A 17,776-nucleotide genomic window follows, 5' to 3' on the forward strand; every position below is an offset into this window, starting at 1 on the left:
GTTAAGATTAATTTTTCTCGTGAACGATACGCAATCAAAACTTTATATCATTGTGACAGTTTTTATTGGTTTTTGTCTCTCTTGAATGAAGTGTTTTTACATTTTCATAAATTTTCACATAAATGGTAAGAAGTATTAAGATTCGAATTCTTATTTATTTTGTTACTACTTAAATGAGCTTATAAAATAAGGAACTCGAGTTTGATACATTTTTCCTCAAAGAAAAATGGAGAAATAGTCATCACTTGAAGCAAAAATGGTGAAATAAATAACTTTCTTACAAATTCGAGTTTGGAAAAAAACCTCCTTTTTTAGTTTATCAATGAAAATGATCCCGTTAGCATCTTAAATTTCATTTATGTTGTTGCATTACAGCAGGCTATAGATCAGCCAGCATGTTACTTTTTTCTACAATTTTAACAGTCATGATTCTTGAACTGACTTGAATTGAAATCACTTCGAAAATTTAAAATAATTGAAGTGTAAAATAACATTATTCATTGTTTTCTCTCAGAAAAATTGGTTCAACGTGGAACACTAATATTATTTCCTTAAATTGTACTATCATGTAATTTTGCTGATGTCAGAATAAGATATTAAATTGAAAATTGTTTCTGAGCAGTTTGAACTAAACTATCGTATATTAAAGTTTAAAGAAGGATTTATTGACAAATAATCCAATTAGTAAGGATTAATTCAACTCAAAACTATATTAATGTTGCAACACTATATTAAGGTTTTAAAACAATTCAGTTCTCATAACCTTCTAAACCAAAATTTTCTTAATAAATTTCGAAAGATATTTTTATTTTATTTAAAGCGACATTAGCCCTACTCTCAAAGCAACATTCCCGACAGAAAATTTACTTTCTTAAAAAGATATTCGATGCTCTTAAAATTAAGAATGGATAACTTTCAAAATTTAATATCGATATTTATCAGCATTTCAACCATGGATATAGCAATTATTAGGATTATTTTGATATGGGCTGACTCAGTGGAGTCTGATTTCTCGCAATTAATGAAAAGAATTGGAGATCAAGGGTGAATCAGAAGAAATCTTCAGGGGAAGGCATTGGCTCACATTGGGCTGTCTGGCCAACTATGATGATGATGAGTATTATTTTATGAATTAAATAAATATAATACATATTAAAAATTACATAAAACCTATCATTTTGTTTCCTGCATGGAGGAAAAAATTTCCGATGAAATTACCATGTTCATTAATTCTGGTATTCTGACCTTACTACCGTTATGACATTTCTGTTGAAAAAATCATAATCCTGGTTAATAAAATAGAAATATAAAGTATTTAGACCATACCTTTGATAATTTTTCCATTTATATGGTAGTGGTTTTTAGAAAATTCGGGTTTTCAAAATTTTAGTTTTTACACCACATATTTAGTAAAAAATATAAAACTGAAAACTAAATTTAACCGATTAAATGGTTTTTATGCCAAGCTCTAAGATATCACAATGAAGTTATTATATTTTACCACATTTATTACACTTTATCACATATTATAAAGCCATATTTTATTGTTGTTTTTGCCAAAATCATCACCAAAGCTCTGCGGTATAAATTGCAGAGCTTTTTGGTATTCCCATAGAGCATGAAATAAAAAGAATTTTGCCACATTTTGGTAGTTTTTACCTTACTTTTTTTCTTAGTATATTGCAGAATATCTTTGTTTTCATTTAATTAATCGAAAACTTAAACAACTAATAGTTCGTAGAAAATTAAACAAACAGAAAAAAAGTAGATTTAGATCATTGAAAATAGATGGAATTAACCTTAAAAGAACTTCTCTGAAACCTATTGTCTTAAAGCAATTTTTAAGTGTTTTATTTTTCTTCTAGTGAAAAATACTTGAATGTACTTAAGTGTAGTTTATCCACTTTAAATTATTTACTTTTTTCGGGAATAGTTTATTTAATCCTTCCAGCTAAAAAGCATATAAACAAAAGGTTTTAGTTTCTAGCTCAACAAAATTGATTGATTATGATAGATTGAATAAAGCTTTAAAGATCACACTTGTTATTTTCCTCGAATTTATCAACTCACAAAGTTTTAAAAGCCTTAAACCTTCCGTGACACCCCCAAATGTACGAAAATGACAAAATGAGACAAATGACATATTTAAAGAAAGTTTTTATTCTTATTGACAACATTTTAAAAACTTATTTTATTTATAAATATTTTTATACATTTTCGACAAAGACAAATCAAATACGCTTGAAAAATCTTTTTAAAATCTTAACAAATAAAATTTTATATGACAAACAGAACCAGGTAAAAAAAAAACATTTTACTCGTAGTTTTCTCTTTTAGTTAATAACTTGGTTCAAACATATATTGAAAGGAACAATTTTCAATCACATGTAAAAAGTGTTTTATTCTGTTTCTCAGAAAGTTTTATTTCTAAAATTCCAGATCTTTGTAAGTTGTTAGTTGATTTTATTACCCATTGTGATGAATGAAAATGTATTGATAGATTTTGGTGTTGAAGTTATGAATTGAGAAACAAAATACAAAATATGCTGTCTAGTTATAATAATTATTCATGAAAAACTTCTTCATACCCTTCTTTTTAAATAAGACATATAAATGGAATTACATAAATGGAATATATATAATTATATAAAATATATATAAAAAATGTAAGTTCTTTGATTCGGATGTTGGTTTCAATATGCTGTAAGGGAGTTGGTTAATCTCCAAATAATCAACGAATCCTTAATGTGTAAACGAAATTTTAAAGGAAAATAAAGTTTAAAAGAAACAATTATGAAATTATATAAGAAATAAAAGGTATTAAACTAAAGATTAAAATTTTGTAATAAAAACATTAAATAAAACTGAAACACTATTTTGTTATTGCACTAAAACCCATTTTATATTATTCCATTTATTACATCGATGAATTCAAAAATAAAAAAGAAACCCATCTACTTGGATTTGTATATTGGTAAAAATAATTTGTATAAATGATTGATAATTTTTAATAGAGTTTAAACAAAATAATTAATTCTTGAAGTATAATAAAATTTTGGAAGGGAGGAAATTATAAAGAAACAAAGTTGAAACTAATGTAAATGTAAGAATCATTTAACTAAAAATTAAAATTTTGTAATAAAATAATAAAGTAAAACTTGAAGCACTATTTTGTTATTGCTGTCAAGCCCATTTAATCTGCTAATAAATTTTAAAGCAAAAGGGAAACTCAGTTACTTGGATTCATGTGTTGCGCATAATAAATAATGTAAATGCTAATTAAGTTTTTGTTGAATATAAACAAAATAATGAATCCAAAAAATATAATCAAACTTCAAAAGCAAGTATTAAAAAAACGAAACTGAATCTAATTCAAACCTGAGAATCTTTAAATCTGGAAACCAGAGAAACTTTGAATTTGGAAATTTTTTTTTATTTAAAAACTTAAAGGCATTAATTTAAACTATTTTTATAAAACCGCATTAAATAGTGAGCTTTATAACCATTTAAAATATTAAGCATTTTCAAAAAATATAATTAAAAATTATAATTACCATGAAAATATGTAAGATTCGTATTTATTAAGAGCAAAAATTTTAATTTTAGTTCATAATAAGTTCAGAAATCTTTTGTCAAATTATTTATTGCATGAATTGATATCACAATGGAAAATTTTAATAATATGTAACGTATTCATATTACCTGCTTTGTTATTGAAAAGTATAAATATTCCTTTAGGCAATATAGTTAAGGCGAGGCAATATTTAAATGTTGCCCATAATAATAGTTCTTGGTCAATTTACAAAGTTATAAATTGTTACATTTCAATGGAAAGATACATTCATTTAAAGGGTTCAAAAAATTATCCCAAGTATTGCATTTTATTTTATTGAAATATTCAGTGCATATAAATGAATAAATTTAAAACTTGAAAAGAAGTAAAAGTGCAAAAATGTTATAGATGAAATGTAAACTTTGAAAGTAGGTTATTATTTCAAAATAATTTACTCGTTTAATGTTTGTTTTAAATTTGAACAAAAAAAAACCATTCTAAAATACTCAATTAAATTTAATTCAATTAAAAGGTAACTTGCAAATAATTGGTTGAAAGAATTCGTGCAAATTATTCATGATTAATTCTCTTTCTATCATGATTAATTCTCATGATTAATTCTTCATGATTATTCTCTTTTTGTTATTAAAAGAAGCTGCTGTTTCAAAAGGAATGAAATATTATTTTTTTATGTTTATCTTTGATGTCTGATGGCAATTCAACAGTGAACGATAAGAAATTGTAAATATTTTCCGTTAAAAATGACTTTTAATTCCTAGTTTCATTATTTTATTTGTTAATTTATATATATTTTTTGAAAACTAGGATAATTACGTCACATTCTTTGCTTTGAAATGTAGGGTAAATCTAATCTTGTGTTAAAGAGCTTTTTTTTCTTTCTTGTTTCAAATAAAATATACAGATACAATGCATCAAGACCATTTATTTTAGTCAAGAATCAAATGAACGGCAAAATTTCATTTTACATTCGTTTTGATTGCTCTAGAAAAATACTAAAATAAACATTACATCGCTTTATGGTAATGGCTCTTTTCCTTTTTAGTTGTTTTTAAATTTGACAAATGATTAAATGTTTTGTTTAAACTGTATTAAATCTTTCTGGAATATTTTTAATTCCTTAAAATTGAATGGATTTATAGAGTATGCTGTTTATCAATATAAAATGATTTACTTTAAAAATAAAGTTGAGAAATCGTAATGGTTTTTTAACTTTTATACACATTAATGAATCATTTTAAAATTATAAGTTGCTAGAGAAAAGTTATTTACGCAAATTTCAATGATTTATATTCATAGATAAAATAATAAAAAAGTGAATAGTAAAAATATTTTTGTTTCTTTTCCTCTTGGAATGAATTAGGGCCAATTAAGCCTTAAATGCTCTAATAGGTTGTCAAATTTATTGTAGGCACATTTTTTTTCTTCTCAAAATAATATTTCTCAAATAAAATTTATTCCGCTTCTTTACATTCCATATTTGTTCAACATGATAAATCGAGTACACTGTAAAAAATTCCAGATAAAAATACGGTAAGAAGTATCGGCACTTCTTACCGTAAAATCTATTTTTACAGGAACATGATTCGGAGAAAAAAATTAGATATTCCGTTTTTTTAGTAAAAATTACAGTAAAATCACTGAATCACTCTAATTAAATAAATATTACTGTAAAAATGACTGTATAATATTTTACAGAGGAAACGGATTTTATGAATGATGCGTCTAAAGTGCCAGTACTTTATACCGCAATTTGATCCACAATTTTTACAGTGTAGCAGAAACCCTCCATGGCAGCGCTTACTGCAGAATAATTACAATCACTGATTGTTTTCCATTTTTCATCAAAACTTTCTATTTATGTAACAAACAAGCAAATGGGAGAAAATTGCTAAGAATCCTATTTAAATTATCTCGAAACGTGTTTCTAATAAAAATTAAAAAAAGAGGAATTGTGAAAATTATATCATTAAGAACAAAAATTAAATATTTTTTTGTCGATTGATTGCAAAAATAACTGTATAACTGTTACTTTGTTGATTGATAGCAAAAATAAGTGTTGTACACTGAGAAAAAGTTTGGAAAGTTTTATAATACGCGATAAAATTTGGTAATTGTGGTAAAATTTGCTAATTTTATTATGATGCCATAAAGCATGGCCTAAATACATACATTTAGTTAAAATACCTTTTCAGTAAAAGCATGGTAATAAGAACTCTAATTTTGAAAATTATAATTTTGTTAAAACGTCGCCATATGATTGAAAACCTTACCAAATAAATTGTTTACCGTATATTTTGGTTTTATTAACTAGAATAATAGATTTCTTTTACCAGGAATGCCGTTACCCTACAGTACGGCAATTTTACTAGATTTTTTTTCTCTTATTCAGAATGCTATGGTAAATTTGGTAAATGCCATAAAATTTGACAATTTTATCATGATATCTCAGAGCATAGCATGAAAACCTTTTATTCTGTTCCAGTTACTTTTAATTTTCCTATTTTTTCTAAATGTGTGGTAACTAGTACTATAATTTTGAAAACAGCAATTTCTGGTAAACGTTGCTATTTAAACTGAAAAATTGCGAAATGAATGGTTGAAATACCGGATATTTTTGTTTTATTAACCACAATTGTGGATTTTCTGTTATCAGAAACGACATTACCAAATAGTATAGTAACACTATCAGAATTTTTCTCCGGTTTCTGAGAACCACCTTTCCTGTATAATAGAAGAAAATTTTCAAAAAAAATTAAAATAAATAAATAAGACAAATAAAATTAAAAAATAAAATTAAAAACTAAAAAATAAGTAAAAGAATAAAATAAAATAAAAATAACAGGATCAACACGTTGTATTTGTCCTAGTTTTATTGCAAGATAAATTTTTTTTCATCTTGCTATATGGAAAATACTACAAAATTTAAACTCGTGATTCGAAACTAATTACTAGAAATATTAACAGTGAACTCGATCGATAAATATTTCAGAAATACTTTATTGCATGTGTTCACTATTTAATATTCTAAGATTCCTTTTGTCAAAATTAAGAACGCTTAATTTTAAACACGCTTTGGATCTAAAACTCATTAAAATTTAGTATAAACATCGGACCACCTACGAAAACCACCACGCAGATTGCTAATATCTAATTATAACCAATTATTCCGTATCACCGGTTGTTCTCGCATGCATATAAGCTTTAATACTCGCTTGTCTAATATTAGAGTAATATTTATGAATAGGCAGAACATCAATTCGCTCAGGAATATTTCGAACCAGTGATGAATTTAATAAATATATATTCTAAAATTTTAGCATATGGTGTATAACCAGACTTATTCTGGAAAATATTTATTATTCAACCATAAATTAAGAAGAAAATAGTTATAGATCGACTGACGTATGGACTAAATTTTCGAAGATTATACTGTTATCAATATATATAATATTTCTCGTGTGTGGCATCATAAACTCGATATTTCACAATCTGTTGGCAACACTATAGTTATTTATGATAATTTATTAGGTTAGGTTGTCTTAAGTAATAATTTAAGTTGTGTTGAATAGTTAGTCATACATTAAGTATTGATTCAGGGTAATTTTGAATTTTATAGGAAATATAGGGGAGTGTCGGGTACCCCCGCCCACTGTCAATTTCATATGTATAGAATATTTTTTCAAGTCAATGGGCCATCGGACATTAATTGTTATATCAAAAAGAGATTATTTTCAAAGTTTCAAGTACTTATGATAAAATATTTGTGATATACTCAAGTATTTGATATACTCAAGTAATATTCAAGTATTTGTGATAAAAATGATAAATGAGGTTTATCCATTGTCAATACATTGGTCATTTTTATTTACACCTGAAAAAACAGTCAAAAAACATAATTTCTGTAACTGGGCGGGACTACCCAACACATTTTAAAAAGAGCTGAAAAACATGTTTTTTTAAATTTCTATTTTTTTAAGTAAAACTATTCTTTTTTTTGGTTTATTCCTTTTGCATTATTTAATTAGATGATAAAACAATAGAAACATACAAAATATTGATTATTACTCAATATTATACAGAAATATAAGCATTACTCCTTAAATGGGCGGGGCTACCCGACTCTCCTCAAAATATTAACGAAATAATTATTTATTTTTATTTCCAATCCTTACTGAAATTGCAGTAGAAATGTTTAACATAAACTGCACTATGGTTTCGCTTACTGCCATACCAATTATTGGAGTCAGAGTTTGCTTTTCTAGCAATAGCATATACTAAAGTTATGGCTGAAAGCTGTGTATGGCTAATTTTAAAAGCGTGTTTTGTAATAGTATAATTAAAAATAATTCTAATAGAAAAAGAATCGTCGCAAGATTCGAGTTAACGCCTATTAACGATTTTTTTCTTTCTTCCCATAACTTTATCATCATTATAATATATTTTGTGAACATTATGCAGTGTAATTTACTGCAGAAGCAGAATTTTAGGTTTTTACAACTTTTTAACCCTCAAGGTAACATTTTCGCCTATACAAGATTTTATTTATTGTATTAATTTGACTTGAATAATCTCTGATTAAATGACCCCAAATTTAATATTAACAATTAAAACTTCTAAAGCTCAAAATAACATCGCTGAAATATTTATCAAAAACTTAAATAGTTTTTTTCAACTTTAATTTATTGTAAATATGACATCATTAAGGCGTCGGTTTGACTTCCATTTTTAGGACTGCTCTAAGCCCGTACCATTAACTCTGATTTTACCAAAACAATTCATATTTCTTTATTTGATTTAATCGTAGGCTTGAAATGGTGTTTGACATGGGAATCGATTTGTTTACAATGTTGGGGAGAAAGGATTATATTCCTCTGTGGTAATCAGATTACATTATACTCTTAACAGTGGCGAAGAAAAAAAAAAGATTTCCTTATAATGTATTTGCTTGGTAAAACATAATCATAGAAAAGTGATTATATTTAAGAAAAAATTATATTTGTTATTAAGTTCGCTGAAATAAGACTTATTAAAAAATGTTCTTTTTTTAATCTCCTAAATAAACTGTAGATATTCTGTAGAATAATTGACAAGCTAGAATAATCCATATGTCTTCAATTGTATTTCTTGTTTATTGGTTTTTAAAATTTTTTTTGAATGAAGATCCAAGTGATTAAGGATAATAAAATGTGTACAATTAATTTTGCCATGCAATGTGGAAAATTAATTCCCAAGGGATTTTGTAAGACATGGGGATATTTAAATTTTGTTTTAAATTAAGATCCAAAGCAGTCTAAATATGATCGATTGATAGAGAAAATGATTTAATTTATTATTCATCAGAAATTAAGCTAATTGGAATATTTTTTAAAACGTAAATAGTTTTTTAGCGTACTTAATGTTAAAATTCTAATGAAATGCTCTAGTAAGAGCAGTATGTAAATTAAGCTGTAAGTTAATCAATATTTATAATAAATTCATAAATACTAAATGTGTTTTGAAAGATGTTTAAATCAGTAAAAATTATAAATTAAAGCAGGTTTTTAAATGAACTCAAATTGAGAATTGAGTATTGTATTGAGTATTCTCCAAAATAGGTTCTAAGTGGTATTCAGATTGGGCGTTTTGTTATCTAAATTGGATATTAAAAACCTCCTAAAATTGGTTCTAATTTGTGTCTAGAATGGGTTTTGAGATATCCAAAATAGGTTCATAGTGATAACCAAAACAAACACGGCCCATGATCCAAATTAGTATGAATCTAAATAGGATAACCACCTACAAAGCAATTTTTTAAGCCGAATTGGATTTTTTTACTCTATTTATGCTTTATTTCTTTCCAAAATGGATACACAGCGATATTCAAACAAACATGCACAGACCGATATTCAAAATAGGCATGGGCCATGGCTCAATTTAGTATGAAATCCAAAACGGTAACCTCATACCTACGAATCTTATTAGTTTTTCTGTGTTGGACTATGGTAATTTTGAAATTTTTTTTTATTTCCAATGGCAGGCCAATTTAAAAGTACCGAAAAGATAAAATAACTAGAAAAACAAGGCAAAAAGAGATAAATAGAATAGAATGCATAGTGACATGCTTAGCCCATAATTTTTAAATTTTTAATTTTTAAATTTTTTTTTATTTCCAATGGCAGGCCAATTTAAAAGTACCAAAAAGATAAAATAACTAGAAAAACAAGGCAAAAAGAGATAAATAGAATAGAATGCATAGTGACATGCTTAGCCCATACGGGCCCTAGCCTCCCAGTAGCGTTCACACACAGTAGTGGAGATGAGCCCAAGACAGACGGAAATATGGGGCACGTCCATGTCCTCCCCAAGGCTACAGAGCTTGCATTTAGGACAGTCAAAAATGTTTATGCTAAAAAGGTGTTTGGCCAGACAGTCATGGCCCGTTACAAGTCTAAAGAGAGCAACTGCCTTAAACCTGGGCTGATTTGGGATAGTTAAAATATGGTTGAACCAGGTTTTGTGTATATTGCTTTTACGGAAATTCTCTGAGAGCATGTTCCGGAATTGGTTTCGGAACAGCAATTTAAATGGGCAATTTGAATGATATGGTGAAATAAGAATTAAATAAATTGTTATTTAGCCATTTTTTTTCTGGGAGATTAATAACAGAGAGGAGGTGGAACAGTTTAGTAAAATAAATAGTTTCTAAACAAATCATGATTTAAGCAAAAAGATATATTATTAAATAACTTGTTCTATGAAACGTTTCTCAGCGACTTACAGTTTATTTATTTATTTTGTGATTTTCAATAACATTCTTAAATTTGTCCGAATTTGTTTAGCAAGCGAGTGATATAATATAGCGAGTGATAAAATAATTTTTTAAAGGAAAAAAGTAGAATCAAAAGTAATATACTTTACTAAAATTTAGAAATCACTAATGTAAAAATGAGTTTTCCTTATTTAACTAAGTAATGAAATATCACGTCGAAGATTTCAACTGACAGAAAATTTAAACTATTTACTTTGAAAATTCATTTCATCGAATCAAATAAAATTCGATTTGAAGAGTAAATACTGTATTGAAAAATACATAGAGTAAAATGAATTGATTTCAACTATGTGGAGTTAAATTCATACTTGATCAAAAGACTTCCGAACAATATTTAATTTAGAAAGTCATTTTCTAGTTTTCTCTAAATTTCTCCAATAATCAGAGAATTTTTTTTTGCATAAATAAAGAAAAGATTAAACATTAAATTGCAAATTACATAAAAATATCTATGCAAGATTTTATCAGATCAGGACATAATTATATTTTGATGATTTTAAAGATTGAAAACTATTATTGTTGAATTATTTTTTCTCATAGTGTTCTTATGCTTTTCTTAAAACTGATTGTATAGTAAAAAAAGTTACCCGAACTAAATTTAAACTATTTAAAGATGAAATTTCATTTCATTTGCTTATAATATTTTTAAACAGGTTATTGCAGGATATTTATTTAAGAATTTGGCTACGTTAATTATAAATAAGGATTTAAATTAGGTGGACGCATCCCTTTCAAAATATGTTTATTATATAAAATTAATGCAAAAATTGTTCTTTAGCTCTTTTAAATCCTGATTTCACTTTCATATTAATTTCTTGTAATATCTAGCACGAAACTTCAGATGAAAACTTTGATGGATGTATAATGTTTTTACCGTACATATATCATGAAAAAATAAAAGGACACTGGAAAATTCTATAAAATAAGCCTAGTAGAACAAAATTCTGTGTTATAATATGTAATAGTATCCTATATATTTTAATAAGTCGAATTCTTGGCCATAGATGGCGCCACTGGAAAACAAGAGCAATCGCACCCCCTCTGCCTCAGCAGAAGGGGTGCAATTGTTGCTTAGCAGGCAGATTATTGCTTACAGGTATACGCCAACAACAACATTGTACAACAATAAAGTTTGAAAAGTGTATAGAGCTAAGATAAAATATTTATGTGATTGATTAATTTAAAGCCTAAGTATAAACGCCATTAAGTCACAGTAAAAATAAGTTTTTCGGTCACAAAATGTTTCTCAAAGCATAACGAAACGATTTTCCAATACAATCAATGATTTTGCAAGAATCATATGATGTAGATCATATCTTATGATCTATATCATATCCTATGATCTATATATCGTATTCTATACCTTCGATACCCTTTTGTGAGCAGAAAAGTTTAGGAATTATAGAGTATTAAAAGAAAAAAATAATTTTGGTCGAAATTGTTCAAAACAATTCTTTGTTATAATAGTCTATATTCAACAAGTAAATTTTCTTTAGAATTATAAAAAGTGTTTTCATATAAATAGAAGTTGTCAATTATCTGCCGCTTATTAAAACTCCAGTAAAAACACTTACTTAATAGAATTTATTTATTTTAATAATATAGATAACTAGGAGTAAAAGATTTGAGTAAAATTTCTGTACTGTCTGGTAATGTTATTTCTGGTAAAAGATAACCATAATTCGGGATAATTAAAGGAATACATTCGGTATTTAAACCATTAATTTGCAAATTTTTTTCCGCTTATATAAACGATTTACCAGAGATACTAATTCAAAATTATTGTTCTAAATACCACACATTTAGCAAAAATTACAAAACTGAAAAGGAAAGTTAACCTAATAATTATGCCTTGTTCTAAGGAATCATGATAAAATTGCCTAAGTTCACCACATTTACCAAATGATATTGCATATTATAAAACTATATGTATTTGTTAATTATATCAAAATTATTACCAAATTGCTCCGGTAAAATAAACAAGCTTTTTTGTGTTTCCATTGAGATAGAAATACGGTATGTTCTGGTAGTTTTGCTCATTTAAACTCTTATTTTTTCAAAGAAAAATTTATAAAAATAAAAGATATTTCTAAAAAAGTATTTTAAAAATACTTTTAAAAGAGCTTAATAAGTTTTACTGACATACACTTAAATAAATTTTACTGACTTCGATGAAATCAGTACTTACATACTTTATATAAAAAATTTTTTTTCGATACCATGGAATAAAAATGTACCGATTAAAACTTAAATTACATTTTTCACTGTCCCTGCCTACTATATCTTCACGAAAAACAATATTTTACTGTATAATATTTAAACTTTCAATTATTTCAAATAAGGTTTTAACCTTCGTGTTTTTTTAGTTTTTCTTTATTAAGGGATTAGTTAATCCTTATCATGATGATAAAAAAGAATTATTATACGTCAACTATTCATATAAAAGCTGCCAAAAGTAAGCAGTTTTAAAAATAAATATTGGAAAACAAAAATATTTTTCTTAAATATATATTTTTTATACCCTAATTATAATGTCTTTTAAGCTACAATTTTTTAAAGAAAAACTTCAATTTGTTTAAAAAATGTGGTTGCAAATAATCTTTAAAACAAATGTTACTTGGAATTATTTCAAAAATTTTCATTTATGAAGAAAAAATAAAATTTAAATTGGTTACAAAATTTTATTGAAAAATTGCATTTCATTTAAAAGTAATTACATTTCAAATTATGAATCACATGAAACATTTGTTGCCGTATTTTTTCTCCTTATTGTATTTTTTTTTTAGATTTATTGAGCATTGTTTGCAACTAGTCATGAATTAACTTTCAGTTAAATTGAAATTTCAAATATTGCCAAAGAGTGTAATACCGTATAAATATTTTACCGTTCAAGCATAAATTACCACTTTACAAAATTCAGATTTTTTATATCAGATTTCTGTTCAACAACATGTTCCGGTAACCATGGATTTTATGGTAAGAAGTACCGGCACCCTGAGTGCCGGTACTTTTTTCAGTGCATATTACAAAAGTTTACAAAACAGACACAATTTTGCACGTGTTGTACTTTTGTTCGACCTGAATTAACGGTCAATAAAATAAAATTTTAAACACATACGAAGCAAATAATAATGTCTAAGTTTTTAAAAACTTTTTACTAACCATAATTTATTTATTTCGTATTATAGAAATTTTCAAAACTGACACGTTTTCTTATATTTTGCATGCATTGTATAGTAGTTTAATAAGATTTCAGATTAAGATTAAGATTTAAAAAAATTTCAGATACAGTCGAAATAGTTTTTTTGAAAAATTTAGCATCAATTTTATTGTGGTTAAACATAAATTGATACGTTGTCAATATTAAAGTCAAAGGTATAAAATTGCTTTTTTAAAGTTGTACATACATATAAAGTTGTATATTGTTTTGCTAGTCCGTTTTTTCACAATGTTATTTCTCATGAATAAGCCTTTAAATAAAACATAATTTTAAGTTTTCAACTCTATCAAATTTAAAATATTTTATGTCTTTCCTAACCTAATTTATTAATTTCATATTTTTTATACCATTATGTTATAAATAACTAATTTAGATTAAAAAAGTAAATGATAACAACAAATATGCTATCGGTAATACTTGACATTTTACTTGCTAACGATAAATAAGAAAAATGTCATTGTCATAACTGTCACTTTATTTGGAAATGAAAAAAAAATTAGGAAAGTTAATTAATGTAAAATAATACAGCTCATTTTTCTTGGTGATCATATAGCTGTCGTTAGCAGATGCCCAGTTTTTTCACTGAAAACAGACGCTATTGATTTCATGGTATTTGCAGGTTAATAAAGCCTAATGTACCAAAAGAGCATTTAAACTTTTTGTGCAAAATATACAGATTTAAAAAAAAGTGAAGAAGTGAGCTTTTCGAAGATCAATCATTTTTTCTGTGGATGGTCAAAATACTAATAACATACACAATATTGAAATTTAGTGACATACATGATATTGAGTAAACATATTTAATATTGAGGTTTAGATTTAGACAAATGGATTTTTAATGGACCCATGGATAATATTTACTTATTTTACATTTTAATATTGTTATTATGTACATTATTTATATGAATGTCCGTTTTGATAGTTGTGTGCTACCTGCTTAATTCACCTATAAGGAGTATATTTATTTCATTATAAAAAAAATTTGTTATAAATTATCTTTAAAATGGTGAAAAAGTTATTTCATTTTGAATTATGAAAAAATACTCTTAATAAAATTTTCATTTAGTCGAATTAAGCCTGGCTTGATAGGGCGCTAGGACCATGTCCAAGAGGTCGTAAGTTCGATCCCCTCCAGCCGAAGACTTCCCGTGTAGTAAATGGTGACTGGTGCACGTTAAATCTGTCGGCGTATCCGTGTGGACTCCGGGGATAGAGCGCTGGCCTTCCAATGAGGTAAACCGTTTCGAATCCCAGCAATGGCCGGTCGATACGAATTCCGCATCCGGTTTGCCCCAACCACAGTACTGACGTAAAATATCATCAGTGGTAGATGGATCATGGATTAGAGTCCCCTTTCCATCAGGCTAACCGTGTGAGACTTAAGTGTAACGCAAATGCGGGTTAGTTCCATCAAAAAGTCCTCCCCGAAGGCATATTACTCCCAATAATTGATGCAGGAGTTCCCTTGTCTTCTGGATTAAGTTCAAAATTACAAGATTGAGCATTAGCATTCGTAAACCAAAGAAATTGGATCGACTGTTCAATGAGGGTTATTAAATAAAATAAAATCTTTCGGAGTCGCAAAGTCCTCCAAGTTCTCCTGACAAATCCATTCCACTGGGAGCACTGGACCACAGATTGGTCGTGCTCTGATGCAGGTCAACATTATGACCAGCTGATGGATGGATTTTGTTTTAATGTAGCCTCCCTGTAAAACGGGCTGTGACGTATAAATATGCAGAAGTCGTATTTCTGGTCATAGATGGCGCCACTGGAAAACAAGAAGAAACTCATCCCTCTGCTTTAAAATAGGCTTGTTAGTATTGACAAATAGCCTCATACAACAACAACATACGGCTGAAGTGCAGAGAAATTCCACCATTTGGCAAAATAAAACTAATACGTATTAGTCTTATAGCTAGAATAATACGTAATTGTCCTATGATGATATTATTCATCATGAAAAGAAAGATAATTTTTTTATATAATAAATATAATATTATTAAATATACTTTTCTAAGCTAATAATTATTAAAAATCACCATTTTTAACCTTTATAATAATATTTGAATTAAAAATGTTATATTGTTAACATTTTTATGGAGCGTAATGGTTAGATAAAGATGTCTGACATTTTAGTGTTAATATTCCCTCTGTGCTACAAGTATGCTTTTACACGATTTATAAACTATATGATTTGCAGACTAATTTTATTTTGTGAATTATTGTACAGATTCACTCTAAATTAATGTTTCATACTTTATCGTTGAAATAACTTTACTGACTCCTTTGAATATTCTCTCTCAGTAATCCATTTTCGGTGTTAATATACGCCGATATTTTTCACAGAGATTTTCGGAGGAAAGAAAAGTGAAGTTGATAGGCAGTTAATAAAAACACCTTCAGGTTTTATTACGCAATCAAACTGGTTTTGATGGCTTTTGATCCGTCTTCCGTTACTGGTAATTTGACAAATTTCTATGGTGGTCTTGTTTCTTAGTTGCTTAAATATTTATTTGCTACTCCTAGCATTTATATTGCTAATGAATAGAAAAATGAACTTAAGGGACGAAAAATTCTTCGTGGCATATGGTACAGATTGCAAAAATATTTTTCACGAAGATCAATTTTTTTAAAAATCAGTTTTCAGTAATCACTTTTTGATAGTATTAGCAAGGGAAAAGAAAGTAGCTGTCAGCTTTTTCTCAAAAGAAAGTAGAACTGCTTTTCTAGAAATCTGTCTAAAGGCACTTATGTTGTTCTTTTAATTGTACGACAGTATACTTCTTTGAATTCATTATTAACTAGGATTCTATAATTATATATGAAGGACAGCAATTATGAAACATTCTGCAAATTTTTTTAACGAATTCAGTTCCAAATCTTTTTTAAGATATTTAAGGAGAGCAAATCAATATTGAGATAAATATACAATGTGCCTCTGTTAAAAAGATTACAAAGAATGAATAATGTTTAAAAAATACAGATTATCAATGCAAAGTTTTTTTTAAACTCTTGTAATCTTTAATACTAATTGAAACTTTAAACTTGAATGGTTTAATTTTACTGAAAGAAATTGAAATCGGAAATTTAAAATTTGTACAGAATCTGATCCTATGTTTTTCTTTTCTTTTCTGTACAATAAACATACTATGTATTTTTTTTAAAAATTTGATCAGTTTCGTTTCTTTTCTACAATTTGCTTTTGGTAGAAAATTAGTTGTTTCTGTATAGAAATATTTAAAATTGAGTACAGAAAGGAAAATCATTAGAATATATGAGAGCAAATTATTGACCGCAATTTGCATTTATTTAAAAAATAAATCAAGAAATTCCACAGAAGGAAAAAAAAATTTGATTACAACTTTATTCAAGTTTTAAATTTTTTTCCTTAATTAGTAAATAAGGGTGAATAATTAGACATTTTTTATGATTTTGTACTTCTGGAAATGAAACTTTAATTTAATTAGATTTCAAATAATCACGTACACTTCCTAATTACCAAAAAGTATTAGTAAAATTCATAATTAATGAGTTTTTTGATAAAGACAAATAAACAAGATTATGTTTGTTTTAGTCATTTAAATCAGATTACTGAGATTGTTGGATGCTTAAATTTAGCTTATCTTTGTTTTGTTTAGAAGCTTGCCTTAGAAAACTAATTACTTGATTTGACATAACCTATCCTTTATATTATCACCCCTTTTATGTTTTAAAGAAACAATAGAGGGCTTGATTTAAATATCTAATGAGAAAATAATGACTCAGATTTTAGACAAATTAAATAAAATTTACTTTAAAGTAACAAAGCGGTAATATTATATTGTTCGAAATGAATGTTAACTTTGAACTTTCATTTAGACTTGGAGTCATGAATAATAAATATTTCACAACAGTAATGATAACTAAATTACAGAAATTTTAAGAGCATGGAATTTAAAAATAATTACTAGCTCTAAATTAAACATTTAGGGTTGCAGTGTAAATTTTTTTCTTCTCATATACTTACTGTGTATATAACTGCCATTGCATGGTACACGACATTCTACACAATTCCTATACAATGTAGAGATTGTCTAAAATCGACTGGAGAAACATGAAACGTATAGTATTTTACACATTGCTCAGGAATTCTAATATTAAACCGGTAATGGATGAAATGCATAATATTTCC

The sequence above is a fragment of the Parasteatoda tepidariorum genome, chromosome 10 (genome assembly GCF_043381705.1).
Source record: "Parasteatoda tepidariorum isolate YZ-2023 chromosome 10, CAS_Ptep_4.0, whole genome shotgun sequence".
Classification (NCBI taxonomy): domain Eukaryota; kingdom Metazoa; phylum Arthropoda; class Arachnida; order Araneae; family Theridiidae; genus Parasteatoda; species Parasteatoda tepidariorum.